This window comes from Fundulus heteroclitus, chromosome 12 (assembly GCF_011125445.2).
Source record: "Fundulus heteroclitus isolate FHET01 chromosome 12, MU-UCD_Fhet_4.1, whole genome shotgun sequence".
NCBI lineage: Eukaryota > Metazoa > Chordata > Actinopteri > Cyprinodontiformes > Fundulidae > Fundulus > Fundulus heteroclitus.
In genome coordinates, this window is record NC_046372.1 from 30,593,797 (window position 1) to 30,613,251 (window position 19,455).

At 42.0% G+C, this 19,455-nt stretch overlaps 1 protein-coding gene across 2 annotated transcripts in view; it reads right to left on the reverse strand.

Moving 5' to 3' along the window:
* kiaa0825 (KIAA0825 ortholog) overlaps positions 1-19,455 on the reverse strand; it is a 160,657-nt gene that overhangs the window by 69,687 nt on the left and 71,515 nt on the right. The window lies entirely within an intron of this gene.

Consider the following 19,455-nt stretch of genomic DNA (forward strand, 5'->3'; position numbering starts at 1 on the left):
AGGGGAAACGATGAGACAGCAGAGTACGACACGATGACTAACTGTGAGCTCCAGTCCGGGGGGGTCACTCTGAGACACTGGAAACGCATCTACTGTGATCCAGCAGATTCAAACAAAACCCAAACTTTCCATGCACAACAGAAGCATACAGAACTTCCCATACCTTCATCATTACAAGTCAAACTTAAAATGATGAGGAGGCAGATTACACAACACACGGAGTGATAGGAGCAACGATAGAAAGAGACGAGACAAGGAGCCTCGGCAGTAATCTAAATACCCCCCCACCGTGATTGCCATTGGCATTCTTATGAACTGGCATACATCAGCGCAATATGTCAAATAATACCCCTCAGTCTGCTGCAAAGGGTAGACCTGTTTACATAATGTCATAGAGGAGGGGACATCTAAAAACAGGCTTCCGGAAAGCCGATGCCCAGAAGTCCAGACAATTAATCAGGATCACTAAATATCTCCAGTGGCAAATTCAATCACAAAGTCTGCTCTTAACAGTCATGACAAGGCAACAAAAAAAGATGCTTTTTAAAGAAAATGGATGAGGAAAACATTGATTTCCACAAACCTAATTTATCATCAGAGGAGGGGGGGGGGGGAAGCCAGCTCTTTGATGTTATGTTGTTTTTTTTATTATTCTTTACCTCTTTTCCTTTTTCTTTGTCGTCTGTCAAAAACAACTTAGACTAACATCACAAGCTGTCACATCAGGGCCATCCCCAGCATTTTAGAGAGGGGAGCGTTCTGCGGTTGGATGTCGGAGAAAAGCTCGGAGACACCGACTACACACATGAAATGCAAGATTTAAAAAGCAAAAAAAGCCCCCCCCATATATTGCCCCCCCAAGGACGGACCCATAACGACACACTAAAGGAAGTTTCCCGTCCTGTAACAGAACAGGCAAAAATACGCTGAATCTTCAAGGTAGCAAGAGATGTGAAGTGCAACTTTACTGAACGGCTTAAAAAAAAAAACACACACGAGAACTTTACCGCGTGTTAGCCAAATGACGGTAAGCGTCATATTATCATTATCGGTGGATCAGTATGTAGGGACGCTTTCCTTATAGACCAGCTCGGAGCGTGGCTATAATGTAGTTTCAGCGGATCACAACCCAGTGCTGGGAGTCTTTTATCATGTCTGAGTGGACAAACACATACACTCAAAAGTACACACATACGTGCATGTACACAGAGAGAGAGAGAGAAAGAGAGAGAAAGAAACAGACTCTTTCAAGATCAGCAAATGCTTTCAACCATCAACATCACAGAAGGCAGATAAGTGTGCCCCCTTTTTTTTTAGCAACAACCACCGGGGAGGTGAGAGGCCTTGTAGTCAACACGCTGAAAGACTACTCAGTGATCAAAGACTCAAAAAAACATGACCCGTGATGGTTTCACGGAGGAGATAGCGGAGAGGGGAAGCAAGAGCAGGTAAAAGGAGACAGAGTTGAGACAAACATGGACTAAAGAGCTACAAAGGTGGAGAAGCGCGAGGGAGCAAGCACGTGTTTGTCACCGGCGGCCACACCAACAGCTGTCTGATATTTACAGCAGGAACAGAATTGAGTTCTTAAATAGAGGATTTATACCTGTTGTGCTTCATGTAGCATAGCATAAGGGGCACACGCACATCCTAGTATTTTGGATATGTTTACTAAGCCCTAAAAGCATTGGTCATTTTGCCCCTTTGGTGTTTCACACTTTTGCAGTTTTTGTTGTTTGGTTTGGACCGATTGCCATTTTGTGCCACCTTGGGGGATATTTCACACCCACTTTGACAACCAAAGATTTTTCATAGCAATTTTTGATAGCCAGGGTTCTTAAACTGTGACATCTCACAGTTAGTCCCCAATATTTCATAAAATTAGAGTCCTGACGACAATTAAAGGAACCTGGGTGTGGTTTAAATTCTGTGTATACGGGTATCATTAAAGTAACTTATGGGCGACACCATCTACTCAACCATTGAGTATCAGTGGCCAGAAATGGAAGTAGCTTGGGATGAAATGGCAAAGCAAATGTATGAACTGGTGAAAGGGGCAAACTGGCCCTTGAAGGCCATAAAGTAAAGACTTCATGGCAATGGTAAGTTTTTTTACTCTCTCTGACTTCATTGTGTTCTTCTTTATCAGCCGGTTTGGATGGACTAGCTCTGTCTTAGTTAAGGGTAAGTTACACTAAAGCTGTGGACTGTTTGGCACGGTTACCATTGTTCTTCCTGATTTACTGAGATGAGTTTATAGCTACTGCTGCAGCCCTTTGTCAAAACTCACCTTCACTCTAATGTTTGGTTAATTTAAATTAGGAGTTTACATTTTTGTTTGCCAAATGGCATTGTTTGATGATTCTATTGAAGGATTATACTGTAAATGAACAATTTTACATGACCTGTGCGGGTCGTGATTTGTTTTTGTATTTTTACATTTTTCAAAGAAAAAATGCAACCAAGATTACAGAATTATATAATAATTCATCTTCCAAACTCTGAGGCTCTCCTCCAATTTCCTATTATTCGCTCTAGAAAAGAGCAAAGCCTAAAACATGTGTGTCTTCCTGCGAGAGATGGCGAGGGTGTGTTCTGTTCTGATGCCGCATCACAAGGTTTTTATCCCACCGCCAGGCTCATTAGCCCATCGGCGGTGCCCAGCCAGCCCCAGCCAATCGTCACTCTCGACTTGGCTTCGCCATTTGCATGTGGTCCAGGAAGAGATAATTAGAGGGATCTCTGCCTGTCACTGTTAATCTGGGACTTAGTGAAGGGCTGTGACGCCGACATGCTGATGGACTGACACGCGTGTCTACGCACACACGCCACCGTGTCATAATGGTGGAAATCCAATACAGACGCAGACCGATTCCAAGGGGGAATACGGTACCTGCACGCGCACACACACACACACACACACACACACACACACACACACACACACACACACACACACAGAGCCTATATGCGCAGGCTATCACAGGCAAACACTCTCTCTGTTATCCTCCCTTTCCAACTCTGAATGTCAGGCTTTGCTGAGGCTCTTGACTCATGACCAGCAGAGTTGTCTTTTTGTCGTCTTTCTTATCTCTTATCCCGCCGCACATAACACTAAAGCACATCAGTCTCCCCTCCATTGGTATGTGAACGATCCCATGTTGATTCGGTGGCTGTTTACACCAGTTGTACTACGCTGTTGACAGAGGTTTTAGATCCCCGCTCAGATAGACCGTGTGCTTGTTGCTTCCCAAACAGGCAGAATGTTCAATAAGCCTTTTGAACAAGCCCAGCTGTCAGCCCTATATACAGTACTTCCACACACAGCCGCACATCCCGACAAACACGCACGCGGGCCCGCGCGCGCTTGGCACGTCCCCCAGACGCTACGCGCAAAAAAAAAGCTGAAAACGCACACATGGCCTGATTGGCAGGCCTCCTGTTTCGCTATAATTCCGACTGATTTATCCAATCAATCTCACTTGGAGAGCTGCTAAAGCGTTGACTAATATTAAGAGTACAACATGCGACAATTAAAACATCCTTCAGGTAATTACAGAGCTGGTTTAGCAGCAAACAACTGAGGCATTTTATACATTCAGCCTGTTGCCCGTGCGCTTTATTTGTACCTGTTTGAAAGTTAATCGGGGGAAATGAGGTACATCTGTGAAAGCTTCCACCGTTAACGCACTCGTCACGTATTATGTAAAATATCACATCATTAGCTAAATGTGTCTATGCAAATATTGACTCTCTTCGTCTAATTGAATATCATAGACGGTTTTATATCCTGAACAGGGAATGTCTTGCAGGAGGGCTGGATGGATGTCCCCCGTTGTTGCCCAGCCCATTTTCTATGCAATGACAGCTAGTCCTTCTTCTTTTTTCTTTTTTTTTCTGCACTCTCGGGGATCGCTAAATGGTGCATGTTGAGAGAGAGGGGGTGAGCACGATTGCCGACCTTAACTGTCCTGCTGTGTGACCCTGTGTCACCACTGATGGCACATAATGGTTGACACTTGACTTTCGGGGCTTTTTAAGTGCCAGGAGTGCCCGATGTGCTGGATTCATATTCTAATGCAGTCATCTTTGCCCTCTGAGCCCCTAGCCTTTGTCCAGGAGCTCTCGCTACACTTGTTTCTGTTTCTTTTTCTCTTTTTTTTTTCTGGTCATCATTAGTCTGTTTCAACGTGTTTTTCTTGTCCCGAAAAATATATCAAATGTAGAACGATGAGAAAAAAAATGTTACTCAAATGGTTAGTCTGCCCTTCTGCCTCCTACCTTCACATCCCTCTGCTACCAAGATCCAAATAATCTTGAAGACTTCAATTAGGAACGACTATGGTTTAGATTGAAAGTACACTATACTCATCTAAACCTGCCATATCTACTGTCAGAATAATAATGAAAATCTTTAAAACAGCTGCTTGAAACACTCATGGAGCGGGAGGAGCTCCCATCATGCACAGCGGGGAGGATGGGAGGGAAGGTACAAAAAGCTCCGTGGTTCACTGTTTGAGCACTGCAATCATTTCTTTTTTTCACTGTGAGATTTTACAAGTGGAGTAATGGATGATTTCATTTCCTTGGTTTTTACAAATCATTACTAGAAGAGGCCACAAAAAAACAAACACCCTGTGCATCTTAAAAATCTGAAAGTTGGCTTTGAAGTCAGAATTATTCAAATACTAAATATCCTGTAACGTCCTCTACTGTAAAGAGGATACATTGACTTCCAGGTACACATTTCTGCAGCATGCACCGGTATGATGCATTACTAAAAGTAACAGGAATATTTTCTTTCTATGCAGACTATAAAGCCGAAGATATAGTAATTAAATTGAATGATGTTGTACTCCATTTATACTTTTAAACGTCTGCTTCATCCTTAAAAAAACTGGGCACAACAAAAGGATCAATCCCCTCCCTCCCAGCTACATCAGAGACAAAAGCATAATCCCCTGCTGTTGTGCAGCATCCTGTCTTTACTTTGACATCAACATCTTATCACAGCTACATCCAGCTTCCAGGCATTTGGAGTAGACACTGCAGCATTTAGCACTTAGCTCTGGAGCCAGAATCTCTTAAACTCTTTGTCCACCCTGGACTATTGAAACAGACCAATACTGTTGCTATGTATTTAATTAAATCATATGAAATATTAATCTTGAAGAGATGACTCCATAAGGTCAGGTGCATTAAACTGACAATGCACAAGGGATCACCGCTCGGTCTTATTAAAAAGCTTACCTTGTGGCATCACCACTCACAATTAAGTTAATGATGTTCATGTTGTCTGTAAGAAGTTGTGGCTTTTTAAAGATTGTGAGGAATGCCAGCACCTAAGGAGTCAAGATTAGAGCCATAAAATGGACACAGTTAAATAAATAAATACATTTTGTAACTCGTTCACGCAATGTCATTTGTATAAACTGGACGTTAATGAGTAGTCCCTGAACCCTTTCAAAAAGGTGCAAATTTAGTGTACCATAGCGCCAAGTTTCAGTAATTTTGGGAAGGGGCGAAAATACTGGTTAGCTGATTGGCCTATGTTGGTGATAGACGGACCAAATAAACCAATCAGATCAACGAAGCATATGACGTACTCGTCAACATGCTTCGTCGTCGCGACGACGAAAACACAACCACAAGCCAAGCTACTCTTGCTGCTGCAGGTAAAGGCTCGTTAGCTCAGCAAATAAATACTCTGTAATTCCGATAAAACTTGCTCGATAGCCACGCTAACGCTAGTTTCATCGGCTGAAGCCGCCATGTTCTTTAGACTGAACTGTCGCGCTTCTGGTTGCGTCACACCTCAACCCGCCTCAAAGCCAACGCTGATTGGACGTTTGTTTGGTGAACGGCTCCAAATTTGCTTTAACGGAAAGTAGCCAGACTGATCTGCGAGTGAAACCTTGAAAGCTCACGAGATCAGGATGGTCTCACGAGGCTATCTAACTAGAGCACCTGCTTCCAAATTGACTGTGTGCCCTACATGGCTTGTGGCTAACTGTTAATGGGACTTTGTAGAACTTTCTTTCAACGATTGCTGCCGTCTAGGATAAATGCTCTTTTAGGTGGCTGACCATAACCTCCCTGCTGCATTCCTTGGTCTTCATGATGCTGCTTATTCACTCATTGTCTTACTCTGAGACCTTCACAGAACATATGTTCCCCATGTTGAAGTCAGACTAAACACACATGGAGCTCTGAAGGCAGCTGGTTACACTGGATTTTATTCTATTCTGATAAGTGTTAAGGGGGCTGCATACAAACTTTCTGTAAAAACTCGTACTATTCGTGTAATATCCCTGCACTACGTAATTCTAAAGATGTTTGTGACAGGCCACTTTGTTTTGACCTCTCACATAAACTGAAGCATAACGATTTAAACATGACAAAATGTGAAAAGGGTTAAAAAGCTATGCACACGCATATCCAGCACAAGTGACCTACAGATAAAGAGATTCCTCGGCATTGAAAAAATCAAAATTGTTGCCAAATATCAAACTGATAGGTTACAGTAGACGCCCGCCCAGCGAAGGTTACAGATCGAAACGTGTTCCTCTGCTCTGCTGTTAGCGCGCCGGGCCGAGCCGTGTGCAGTAATGACTGATGCCTCGTGTCTCCAGAACGGTCTGGCCGTGACCACTCTCCGAGAAGATGGATTTTTCTCGACCCTCGAGATCGTTTTTAGAGGGACAAGACAAATATTTGAGATGTATCACAGCGAGGCGTTGCGCCGGAGGTGAGAGGAGGTAAAGGGAGAGCGAGGGATAAATACAACAGTGGGGGTGTGGAAAAAAGAGCAAAGCGGGGAGGAAAGTGCAGCCTGCCTGCCTGGCTGACAGTTGACTCTGTTGGATGTGACTTTCACAGTCTGCTGGCGGTTTGTGTGGAAGCCATCACATCTGTGACTGGCCGTTTGATTAATGAGCCTCTCAGCTTGTCTGTGCAGTCTGAGGAGGGGGCATGGCCTTATCCCAGGCATCACTGATTTATTCGCCTTTGGAGCAAACCTCCAAGTATAACACGCACTAAAAGTGTAACGCTCAGACGCGCGCGCGGGTTGCCCCCTGCGCGACGCGCCTGCCTCGGACCGGTTGGCCCAGTGCACAAACACGTGCGCGCGAGCATATGCAAGAAGGCCGTCCCTCGCCTGCGCCACCTGCTTACGGCTAATGAAAACTTCAACGTGTCAAGCGCTGTCCAAAAGGTAGCGGGGACTAAACGCAGCATGTATAACCAAGCAGACAAAAGCTACATTCTGTCCCGACCAAAACAAACTCCCATCCCTAGCTGTCAGTCAGCGGAGGGGACACACAAGGGGAACGACGAGAGAAGAAAGCAGCCCTTCCTCAATGACACATCACACTCCCCTGATTTTTCAAAACTGACAAGTCTTTTGAATTCCTGGCCTTGCAAGACAGAGAGCCTGATGATGGCTCGAGAGCATCTCTTCTTGTTTCTCTGGCAGTGGCAGCCATGAACTGTCACTCCGCCTAACCTTGAAGCTCTCTTCCCCCCGTGTGTGTGTGTGTGTGTGTGTGTGTGTGTGTTTTTAATGCCACCACGACTAGGGCAACCAGCTGCTCAAAGCCTAAATGATAACACTTTCCCCTTTAAGCCAGATAAATGATTCAGGAAACACTTACAGGAACAGAAACGCACATTAGCTCGTACATGCCCTCACAAAGGATGCACATGTACAGTCATCGCACACCTACACAGAGCCCCCCCCCCCTCCCTCCACCCCCCTAGCAAACAGAAGCACAAACATTTCCTCATTCCCTGAAGCATAAAGTAAGACCATTAATCCAGACACACTCCGATCCAGCTTTTCCCCAGGTTGATCAGCGTCCGTGGAGGAAGACGAACATTCTGACATATTTGTTTTTATTTTATTCCCCGAGAAAAAAGCCCACCATATGGCAGCGCCCAGGAACAGATGGCGATTGCCCACTTTCTGAAAGCACAGGCGTCTATTGCTGCAATTTAAGGAGCTGCTCAAGCAAGAGAATGCCACAGACTGGCATTTTTCCACAAACTGCTATTGTTATGGACCTAAGGGGTAACAGAACCGATCATAAAATGCAGAGGAAACACTTTGTTGTTTGAACGCTACTTTATCGCTTCCAATATTGAATTACTTAACCTATAGGCCACTTAGAAATCTGTTACTGTTATTGTTATCATTTTATAAAATAGTGAAAATTTGTTTAAAAAAAAACAGCTTTGGAAATGATCTGTTATATCAATAAATCAGAATATAATCAAAAAGTTTATTTATTTCAATAATTACATTTAAATAGTTAAAGTCCTAGATCAATTGATCAAACACACAGTGATATATTTCAACTGTTTATTTCAGTGAATTATGAGGCTTCTAGCTAATTAAACCCATAGTTCGGTTGCTCTGAAAATTGGAATCTTCAAACTGATAAAAAAAAGGATCTTTAACAGAGAAATGTTATGCCCTAAACAACCATGGAGAAAACTGCTGACAAGATGCTTGTGCAGTATACAGTATACATTCGCCCACACCCTCCACAAGGAGGCAAAGGCACAAAAGTTAATTGCTAAAGAAGGTGGCTGTTCACAGAGTGCTATATTCAAGCATATTTATAGAAAGTTAAGTGGTAGAAAAAAGTATGGCAAAAAAAAGTTATACAAGGAACAGGACTAACTATAGCGTTTAGATGATTATGTCGCAACATATATACAACAGTTTAGGGGAGCTTTACATGGCACGTACTGGCTTAGTGAAGGTGTTAGTCTATTTAAGCTCCCTGGACTTCCCTGTAATCGCATCAGTGCCACAGGCTCGCCTTCATGCCATGTCATGTTGAAGCAGTTATTCATGCAAAATGAGCTTTAATCAAGTACTTGATGCACATACTGTACAGTACAGGGGCACACTTTTCTTTACGTGGATGTTTCTGCCATGAAAACCTAATCTTCTTGGTGTTGTAAAATATTCAAACTTTCTGAGAAACCAAATTTTGGGTTTCTATCAGCTGTAAGACTTACTAATTAACATAAACAGACGAAAACACTTAGCCGCGTGTAATGAATCTTATATATCAATACTGTATGTGAGTTTCACTTTCATAATTTCATTTCTGAAACAAATTGACTTTCAATGATGTTTGAATTTACTGGGATGCAGTTGGATTTATTGGTGAGCAGTGCAAGCGCCTCACATTGTCCCATCCGCCCTTTTCTTTCTGGAAGGGGTACCAGTGGTGTAGTACCACAACCGCCGGGTAATAATGTCCTTGGATGATACTAGGTCCATGTGATGGAGTGGAAGAGTGCCCTATGACACACGAAGCTTCATCCCTCATAGCTAGCTGCCCCTTATCAACCAGGTCAGAAGACCCTGTCTGACATGCAGGCACACGGATATAGTTTCACAAAGTCACCTTGGCAGATGACAGTTAAAACCTGACTTTTGTCTGTGGCAATACGCCACGTTTTGTCTGTTTTATTTTCTTTGTATGAGAAAGAAAAATGACACGAAAGACTTTGTCACATAAAGGCCTCGCAGCACAATCAGAATAAAGAATAAAGTGAAGGGTCAGGAATGGGAGCGTTAATCCCAGTCTATAGAGGTGTTGAGTTGCCTTTGACTGTTTTGTACAAAGAGTCCAGTTACAAGAACTTGCTGTGGAAGAGATGCTTTTCATAGGCTCACCAAGGACAAGGCAGATGAGTTATCCATTTGTATACCTCTAACTGACACTTTTGAAATAATTCATACTTTCACTTCCTGCGTCTAAAAGAAAAAAGTTGCTCATAAGTGTGGAGAAATAGCCAGAATAGGCACATTTCAAATCAAATTGCGATACTTATTTGGGTGCAAGTTATTTGGGTGCAAGTAAAAAAAAAAAAAAAATTATATATATATATATATATATATATATATATATATAATCTGTCCATAAACATCATCCACTTTCCATATTCGCTTATCATTACAAGGTTGTCGGTTTGATGGTTGTCAGTTCTCTATTCCACAGGAGAACCAGAGGAGAGGCGGGGTCACCACTCTATTACAGGCCAGCAGAGACAAACAGGAAGAAAAAAACATGAATGTGCATACTCATACCTAAAAGGACCAATTAACCAAGCATGCATGTCTTTAAACTGGTGGAGGAAGCCAGAGTACTTGTAAAGGACCAATTAAACAGCCTAGCCCAGATTCAAATCTAGGATATTTTTTGCTCCAAGGCATGTGGTGCTATAGATCATACCTTAAAGGAGCAATAAGCAATAGTTCACCACTAGGTGGAGCTTGAGCACTATCTGTAGACCAAAACAAGACATGTATCAAGCCACGCCTTTCTCTAACTCTCTCCAGCATTCAGCAACCAATTCCTTTTCTCCCCCATTGGCTGGTATGAGCCTATTTGCAAGGGATAAATCCACAGCAAAACAGCATCGCCTTTCAGAGGAACCGTGTTAAGTGAAGAAGTAACTCATAACTTTATAACGCTGTTAGCAAGAGAACATTTAGATTCGATGGATGGGCTGTCTGCCATTTTGTTTCTGGCGATGGCATTTTATGGGCAGGTAAGAGGTAAGCCCTGAGTGGCAGCTGTTCACATACACGTACGCGCGGCCGGTCCGGCTATGTAAACAAGAGACTGAAGAACAATACAGAGAGATGGTGTGTGACATTTAACCATAGTCTATCTAAAAATATACCATTAGTTCTTCACAAAACTATTTTTTAGTTCTTTCTATCTAAAACAGTGAAATTGTGTTTATTGGTCCTTTAAGCAAAAGGGATATTTGCTTTAAAACACCACAACATAAAAAGTTGTATAAACATGAAGATAGTGCTTGAAAGATTCATAGAAAGCATAATTATCAGGAAGGAATGAAATAATGATTTTCTAGCACGTTGGATTTGTGGACCTACAGAAGGCTTAAGTGACCTCCGAGGCATTTTGTAGCGATTTCTGCCAGAATGCAGGCTGCTAGGAATGGTTTTAACGCCTGTTCAGCCATTGTATACCCGGGGCTGTGTCTTTTTTGCACGTCAGCCTTGCTCCCAGTTGGACTTCTGTAACTAGTCAATGATCCTGATTGTGATGTTTATGGATGGAATGTCAAAGCCTAGTCACAGAAAGTCTCAGCTTTGCTTTTTGTGGTCTGTCACCAAACTAAATCAAAGCAAAGGACTCGGTTTATCAGTCCGTCTACATTCTGAGCCTGGCAAGATGTGGATTGTGTCTGAAATAATGAGATCTCAAATTTATTTTATAGGATGGCTGAAATTTGTCTTAGGGATAAAATGAAGAAGCTCAAAGGGAAAGCTCAAAGTTGAGATGCTGCATAGAGTAGAGTTAGGTGAGATGCCTTCTGGCTGCCTTCTTTTGGGGGTTATCACAGGTCACGTCCAACTGGAAGGACACTCCAAAGCATGCACAGAACCTGTCAGAGAAACTATACCCACTATGGGCCTGGAAACACTTTGGGACCCCCAAAATACACCGAAAACTGTTGCTGGAGAGACGGAAAAGCAAAATGGATTCCCTCCAGAAACATATTTTTTTGTGGATTGCATTTGGGACTTGTAATCTTAGTCAGTCAAAAGTAAATAGGATGGTCAGCTTCACACAAAGTCCTCGCCCAAGCTAGACCACCTTGTCGTCAATAAATAAGTAGTTAAAAAGTTACCTCACACAGAAGCTCTCTTTCTACCTACATACGCTTCAAAACGTGTGTGGAATGGAAGCCAGGTCAGCCGGTCGGCTAGTCAACCCTGGGGGTCCTGTGGTATTAATCAGTCTAGTTTCTGCTGAAAAGCTCAATCCGCAGATGATGGATGAGCCATCATGCTGAGGGAACGGAAGTGACAGGTGACAAAGAAGGACACACACACCTGTATAAATTGACTATGCCTCCTGTCTGGCCCTGATGTTACATCGTCAAGGTAGCAGCGTGTAAGTGAATGTATTTAAATGTCCATGTGTGTCTGTGTGTGGGTGTGTGTGTCTGTGTGTGTGTGTGCATGTTTGGGTGTGAAGGCTCGAATCTCTCAGCGCGTGTCCGGCTCAGCTAATGAAGTCATCTGAACTGTGATTTAATAGGCCTGGTTTAAAAGCCCGGCGCCCTTAACTCATAGCCTTGCTCCATTAGAATGTGACATAAAACCTGGGCACAATAACTGTCCTGCCACTATAGCAATATACTGGAGGCCAATGGGCCACTGTGCTAACTCACAAAGTCTGGCGAGGAAAAAATAACATCGTCTGTGAACAGAAAACAGAAGTCGTTCAAGGACACTCAAACTTTTAAGATAAAAAAGAGAAGAAAGTAGATTATGGATGGTCAAAAGGATTTATCGCATTTTATGCATTATGAACATTTTGTTTATTGGGCTACATCACATCATACATAGAGGTAAATGTCAAAATTTTTATCTATTGACGAATAAAAATTATTATTCATTGTTGCTTTTACTGCAGTTTCATTGCGCACAGTTCTGTACTTTCTTAGCAACTTTCTTCTGTTCACTTTGGTGATTATGGCTTTCAGCTAATGAAAACACACATTCAATTGTTTTGAAAATCATAATAACTCCAGTTTAAAGATTTAAAGATGATTTTCATTACAGAAATGAAATTAGTCACAGGAAACACAACTGACTTTACAATTGTCTCACTCACTGCCACCGACAGCCTTTGAAAGAAAGGTACGATACAAGGTCATTGCTGAAGAAGCTGGCTGTTTAGATTGTTGTACGAAGAAAAAAAATTGCACAAGCAACAGGGACAAACCATGGCCTTGAGAAGATTGTGAAACAAAGCCCATTTGGAAGAGGTTTTGTGAAGATATACAACAAGTGGACTGCAGCTGGAACCAATGCTTCTTGAGCCGCCACACGCAAGCGCATCCAGGACATGGACAGGCACAACCATTGTGTTAAACCATTCCTAAACCAGTGAACATGGGAGAAACCATTTTACGTGGGCAATAATGAAAAAGGACTGAGCTGTCACACTAGGGTCCAATGTCCTCTTTGCAGATGTAAGTTCATGTTGCATTTCATTAGGAAATCAAAGCTCCAGAGCTAGGAGAAAGAGCTTTATGAAGAAGCAGACTAACCCATCTCTGTTTCCAGCAAGATTTGGCTCATGCCCAGATTGCTAAAAGTTGAGGCAGCTCAATAGGAAACGTAGTTGTCTAGCAGTTTGAGAGTTGTAGGTTTGATTCCAGCAAACTCCTGCCACACATCGATGTAACCCTGGAAAAGACACTATGCCCCAATTTGCCTACCAAACTGCATATTGTGTATGAATAAATGGCTTCAGTAGAAAAATGCTTTGATTGGCCACAATGACAAGAAAAGTGCTATGTAAGATCAGTGTAGGTCAAACCCGATGGAGAATCTATGGAGTTTTCAGAGCCTCCTGATGACCTCCATGCCTCGCTGCACTGTTGCAGGAATTCATGCAAAAGGAGCCACGACCAAGGATTGCGTGCACTTGAAACACTTGAAATATACTACCGTGTAAGTAAAACATCTCTCTGACTTTTTGAACTGAATTAATTAAATAAATTAACCATTTGATGCTATTCTAATTTATGTGGATGCACGTGTGTTAGTCAGATACCCTTTGTTCTGGGATTTTTTTCAAGCAGCTAAAGCGATAGAAGACTAATTATTGTCTTTTTGAAAATATCCCATAGGTATGCAGAGAACCTTGTTCCTATCTGCTCCAAATACAAAACAGATCAGTTGATCAGACATCCCATGTGTTTATCTGTGAGCTAACTTCTATAGCTAAAGAGATATTTTTGATCCACTTATGGATCTGAGAAAACGTTTGACAGCTCACATGTCAGCAGTCATGGGACCGGCTCCCTGCTTTCTGCGAGTGACTCAAGCAGAACCGAAGCCATTCTCCAAATCCTCCATGAAATCCACTCCTCTGGCCTGACAAAGCGGGGCTAATGAGGCAAATGACAGCATCTAAGACACTTTGATACTGGGAGATTAGGGTAAATTATATAACTTTTACGCCTCCCATTCCTGCTACTCCTCATATTTCCCTTTAGGTTTTTCATCAGAATCGACTGCCGTCTCTTAACACGTCACTCACGGTCTCAAACTATTTGACTGAGTATCCACCTTACCCAGCGTCAATTCATGAATGCCCCAGCCCTAATTTGGCTCAGTCAGGCTATGACAGTCCCTGTTTTAACAAGCAACAAAGCAGCAAATAAGGGAGGGGAAGAATGGGTTATGTGTATGTGGGAAGATGAGGCAGAGGCATGAAGGCGACATCGCTCGTCACAGCACAGCACAGTGCTGCGTACTTCACCCTTATTAGGCCCGTGTCCTTGGCAGATGCAGAGCTTGCCCTTTGTTAGAAAGGTGAGTGTGTGTTACAATGGCAGTGATTTAGAATGGATTGGGCGTAGGCGTGGAGACAAGGTGCAGTAGCCCCATAGCTCCCTGATAGCTGGCAGCGTGACAGCTGTGAATGGAGAACGGGGAACAGCCTGAAGTACTGCAATCTAATATGTGTCACATACCTGCATAAATATTTATGCCTGTTGCAGAGCAGGAGGGGGAAGAGAGGAACGGGAGGATGGGACCAGAGAGGTGGTCTTAGGCGAAAAACTTCAATCAGGTGACACGCAGATCTGAGCCAGCCAGTCTTTATCCATCATGGATAAAAACGGGCTGGGAGGAAGACAGAGAGAGAGAGTGAGGGGGAGAAAAAAAATGCAGTACAGGCACTCGGGTCAGGAATTGAACCCGCACAGCTGCATCTAGGACTGTCTTCTGTATACGTTCCAGCTGCTTTACCACTGAGCCATGACGCACCAAATGCTTTACTTTGTTTAAGTTGAGTAGAGTTTCTAGGAACTGTTAAAGGGGACGTATCAGGCTTTTCAGTTCTTCCTCTCCACATTGAAATGATTCAGTTGGGGTCTATATAAACTCTAATGCAATGCTTTGGTCTGAATTCCAATTTACCTCCGAATTTCCCCTTTTTGCCCCTGTTCTGAGATGCATCTGAGAGCAACATTTATACTTACCCACTCGTAGCTTTGGCATCCTGCAACTTGGAATACAGAATCGCTCCGAAATATAAAAATGGCGGATTTACGAAATCGGTATGCCAGAAGTCCATTAACTTGTTTAGCAGCTCTGCAGCAAATGCTGGGACGTGATTGATAAAAAAAGCGCGAAAGAAAACACAGGAAACTGAACGGCTTGAAACGTATGACACAAAAAGATTATAAAGATATATACGCAGCTCCTAGAGAGACTACATTTAAATTTTCTGCATTCCTAGAGACTCCAAGTACTCAACAAAATGTATTTAAGGGCCTAAAAAAGTGCATTTTGCATGACATGTTTCCTTTAACTGATAATATATGACTTTTTCTCCCCTCAGGTAATAGATATGACATAAAATAGAGACTTGTTTCTTTTATCTACTGATACAAGGGCTCATATTTTTCTTGCCACCATTCACAGTGAGCAGAAGGATGAAAAACATACCCTCAAAGCTGACTTTTAAAAGAACTGCAGTTAGGACCAGCATCTTTGGGTGTAAAAAAGTTTCCATCGCAACCATTAGATGCTTTATGCATACCAAACAGTTGTTCAGGAACGATGACAGGAAACAGCCCTTGCTGTCGTACCTTCACAAACGTAAACATGTCTAGCTTGATAAACTCTACTGGGACATTAACTGGAACCGTGTGCTTTGGTCAGATGAGAATGAGGCTGAATCCAATTTCCCAGGGTTACACCTACCTACCGCCAGCATTGCCTTCTCCCTCTGCCCCATGGCAACAGAGAAACAGAACAGTTCTTCAAGAAGAAAGGTACCCAGATTTCTTTTACATACACAGACAAGGCTTAGTATGGCCATGAGTGATTCATTAGACATTATCAATCTTAAAGCTCACAGAACGCTACAAAAATGAATTGCCATATGTCCCCTACGGACTAATAAATCTAGTTTAATGTAATTAAGCTTTTAAAAATGCATTACCAATATGTGTTAATTGGTATATAGTTCAAAAACAGCGGACTTGAATAAGTACAGTTATCTTCAAGCATACTTGGAGCACAGGAAAGACTACTCTGACTGCAAATACACTATTAGTGCAGTTATGTTTCGCTAGGGTAAGACATCAGAAAACATCAAAATGTATATTATACTGTATTTCTTGTCTTCATGTCATGATTTTGGGGGTTTCTTTGTGACTATTTTGGGTTGATTATTTTCTCCACGCCATGCTCCACCCTTCCCAGCCACCACTCTGCACTTAATCAGCTCCACCTGCTGCTGCCACTAATTACCCCAAGTCATTCCACCTGCTTCTTTCACTACATATAGCTGCCTCATTCATTAATGCCCTGCCAGAGCGTCTCATCTGATCCCGCTGTTATCCTGTTGTCGCACTGCCCTCGCTGGTTTGTTTACGAGTCCTTGTGTGCACCGCCTGGCGAAGGCTGCTTTTGGGACCTCTGTGTCTCGCTCTGCTCACGCTGGGAACACGACGGTGGCTTCTGGTCAGTCTGGTCCTGCCTGCAACTTCTGTTCAAGTCAGCCGCTGCCTGCATTATCTGGTCATTCTGTCCCTGCTTGCATCGTCTAGGCCTTCTCCTGCCACTACATACCTTAAATAATAATAAACATTTTAAAGGTAACTCTGTGTTTGGCTAGAATAACGGGTTCTCCTCGTACACCTGCATTATTCATTTGTTTAACAATATTTCTCTCAGATAATTATTGCTCGATAAACTTTAATAATTTCCAATTTGGAAGGAAAAAAAAAGAATGCCATATGTTAAACCACACATCCTACATCTTATGTTGTAAAACGTTTAAAATTAAGAAATGCTGATTTTTTTTTTTCAATTTTTATCACAATAACTAAAGGTACTGTGGACAATTTTTCCAGAAATGTAGTTAAGAAAAGCCCAGGTCCCTTCTTGAATAACTGCACATGCACAAGACCATCGTGCCTGTTCTTCCACTCATCAGGAGCATCACATGAAAGAATCGCCCAAATACACTCTTGTCTCATTTCTTTCTTCTGAGGTCTTCTTCTCGTGAACTTGTAAGACAGTTTGCTTCTTGCGACTCACAGTCATTTTCGAAGCACACAGAAAGAGCAGCAGAGCTATAATGGATGGAACTGGATTCACAAACACTAGAAGTGTGTAGGCAGTAAGAGGAAAACTAGCAAGGAACAAGGAAGCATGCACATCGGCATTAGGTGAGCGTGTCACAATGATTGGCATGTGGGATAACCACTAGATCAGATGATCCCCTGGGACTTGAAGCAGAAAAAAGATTGCCCACTGTACCTTTAACAGTAATATCGAACAGTTTACATAAAGTCTATTCAAACAAGACATTTCAGAATTCATGATGCTATTAAGGATATATTGATAAAAAAGTTAGCTATATTTGTCAGGGGATACACAAGCATAGCCCAGAGAAATTGTATTCCTTGCTTCAATGACCCTTATGATTTTCTTTTCTTCTTTTACCTGTAATTTTACGTAGGCTTCTGTATGTTATGTTTTTTTTTTTTTGTTTTGTTTTGTTTGTATTGTAAAACATTTTGCAATCTTTTCTTCTGTGAAAAGTCGTCTTATAAATTAACTTTACTCACTTACCTTTGTGTCTAAGGTTGGCCCTGAAAAGTTTCCATTTTCAAGTGCTATAAACCATCTCCATTAGCCCTGCTCTATCACTCTGGTCTGGTGGTTCTTCCACTGCAAAACTATTTGGACAATCTATCCCTTATAAGTCGAGAATATTAAGAGTAATGTTTTCAGAAACAAAATAACACAGGGGAGGGTGGCATGAAGCAAATAAAAAAAAAAAGTGGAAAACACATGCATTCACATTATCATTAAATTCCCCTTACAATTTTTCACAAGAATTTGTGAAAACTCAAACGGATCAACAAGAGCCGGTTCTAGAGGTCACTGTGTGGTTCCTTTTAGAAAGAGTGCCTTTAGTCAAGACACTTTTTCTGTACGTGCTGCTCACACCTGAAATTCAGCACCAACTTAATATGTGAATTCCCGACTGATGTCTTCTACCAAACATCTTAAAGCTGGGCTATAGGAAAAACAGCTCTGCTGCCATAACCGTGCCTAAATTTGTATATTTGTGTAATACCAGCAAACTGTTGGGGTACCATCCATAATTTTTACTGAATTACCATAATTACAAATACTGGTATTTAATTAATGTAATACGTTTTGAGTATTGTGCGCTAAAAATTGCACCTTATATTGACTGTGCAATCGGGCAATCTGCAATATAGTAATTGCGCATTTAACACTTTAACACTTCAGCCCTCTGCACTTTAATATCTAAATTTAGCTTCTTAACACTAGTGAAATATGTACGGTCCCCTGACTCCTTTGACCTGTATGCTTTATGATCCACTATATTTTTCATTGTTCTTGCTTTTCCTTTTATTTTATCTCTCTATGTAATTACTCCACCTGTTTATACTGCTCACCGCCATGATGGCTTACTGTTCTAATTGTTTTTACTGTTGTTTTATTGATTTTATTATTTCATGTTGTTGACTCAGCCTGCTGAAGGGACTACAGATGGAAATTAGCTGTAGACTATAATCTGTCATATTTACGTGTACATGTCCATTAATATGCGTTGTCCCTTATTAAATAAATAAACTCAAACTCAATTCACATTATGGAGCATAGTTGGGGGTCTGTAGTTCTGTGGGAATGTTGCTCTTCCAAATGGAAAGGCTCTATCGGTAAACAAAAATGGGTCATCCTTATGTCTTTCCCCAGGATAATGATCCGAAAACACATGGCTGGAGCAACATAATAAATGGTTCACTAGAGATTAATTCAACTTCTTCCATCTCCTGTCAGCCCAGATACATGAATCCTACAAAAAAAACTGTGAGGTGAGCTGAAGAGAAGAGAGCATAAATAAAGACACAGGGCTCTGGATGACTGGGAAAGATTGTGCAACGAGTAATGATCATAGAGCTCTGTTTATGGTTTTTAAGGAATGTCAGATTAGCAAAAGGGGGTTTAGAAAGTACTGTGGAACCTCTGCATTCACGTTTTATTTGTATAAGAATGCGATTATGTGTACATGGAAACATGTTTCCTCATCTAAACTGAAGGAAATTAAAATACTTTGTTGCATCCGCCAAACCCATACCCCTGAAAAGATATAAAAACACTGGAAATTATCATAATTTTCACCATATTAAAGCAGCAAGAAAAAGCAAGACTTTTTTATGACTCATCTTGGACTTGGAGTCGGGGGAAAAAAAGCATTTTTCTTACTCTGCTCCATCACCATGGATCACTCTACAGCAGGATCTTAAGCTATTCACATCGACTGCTCTGGGACAATTTACATTTCTTTGACGAAAACAAGGAAAATCTTCTTATGCAAC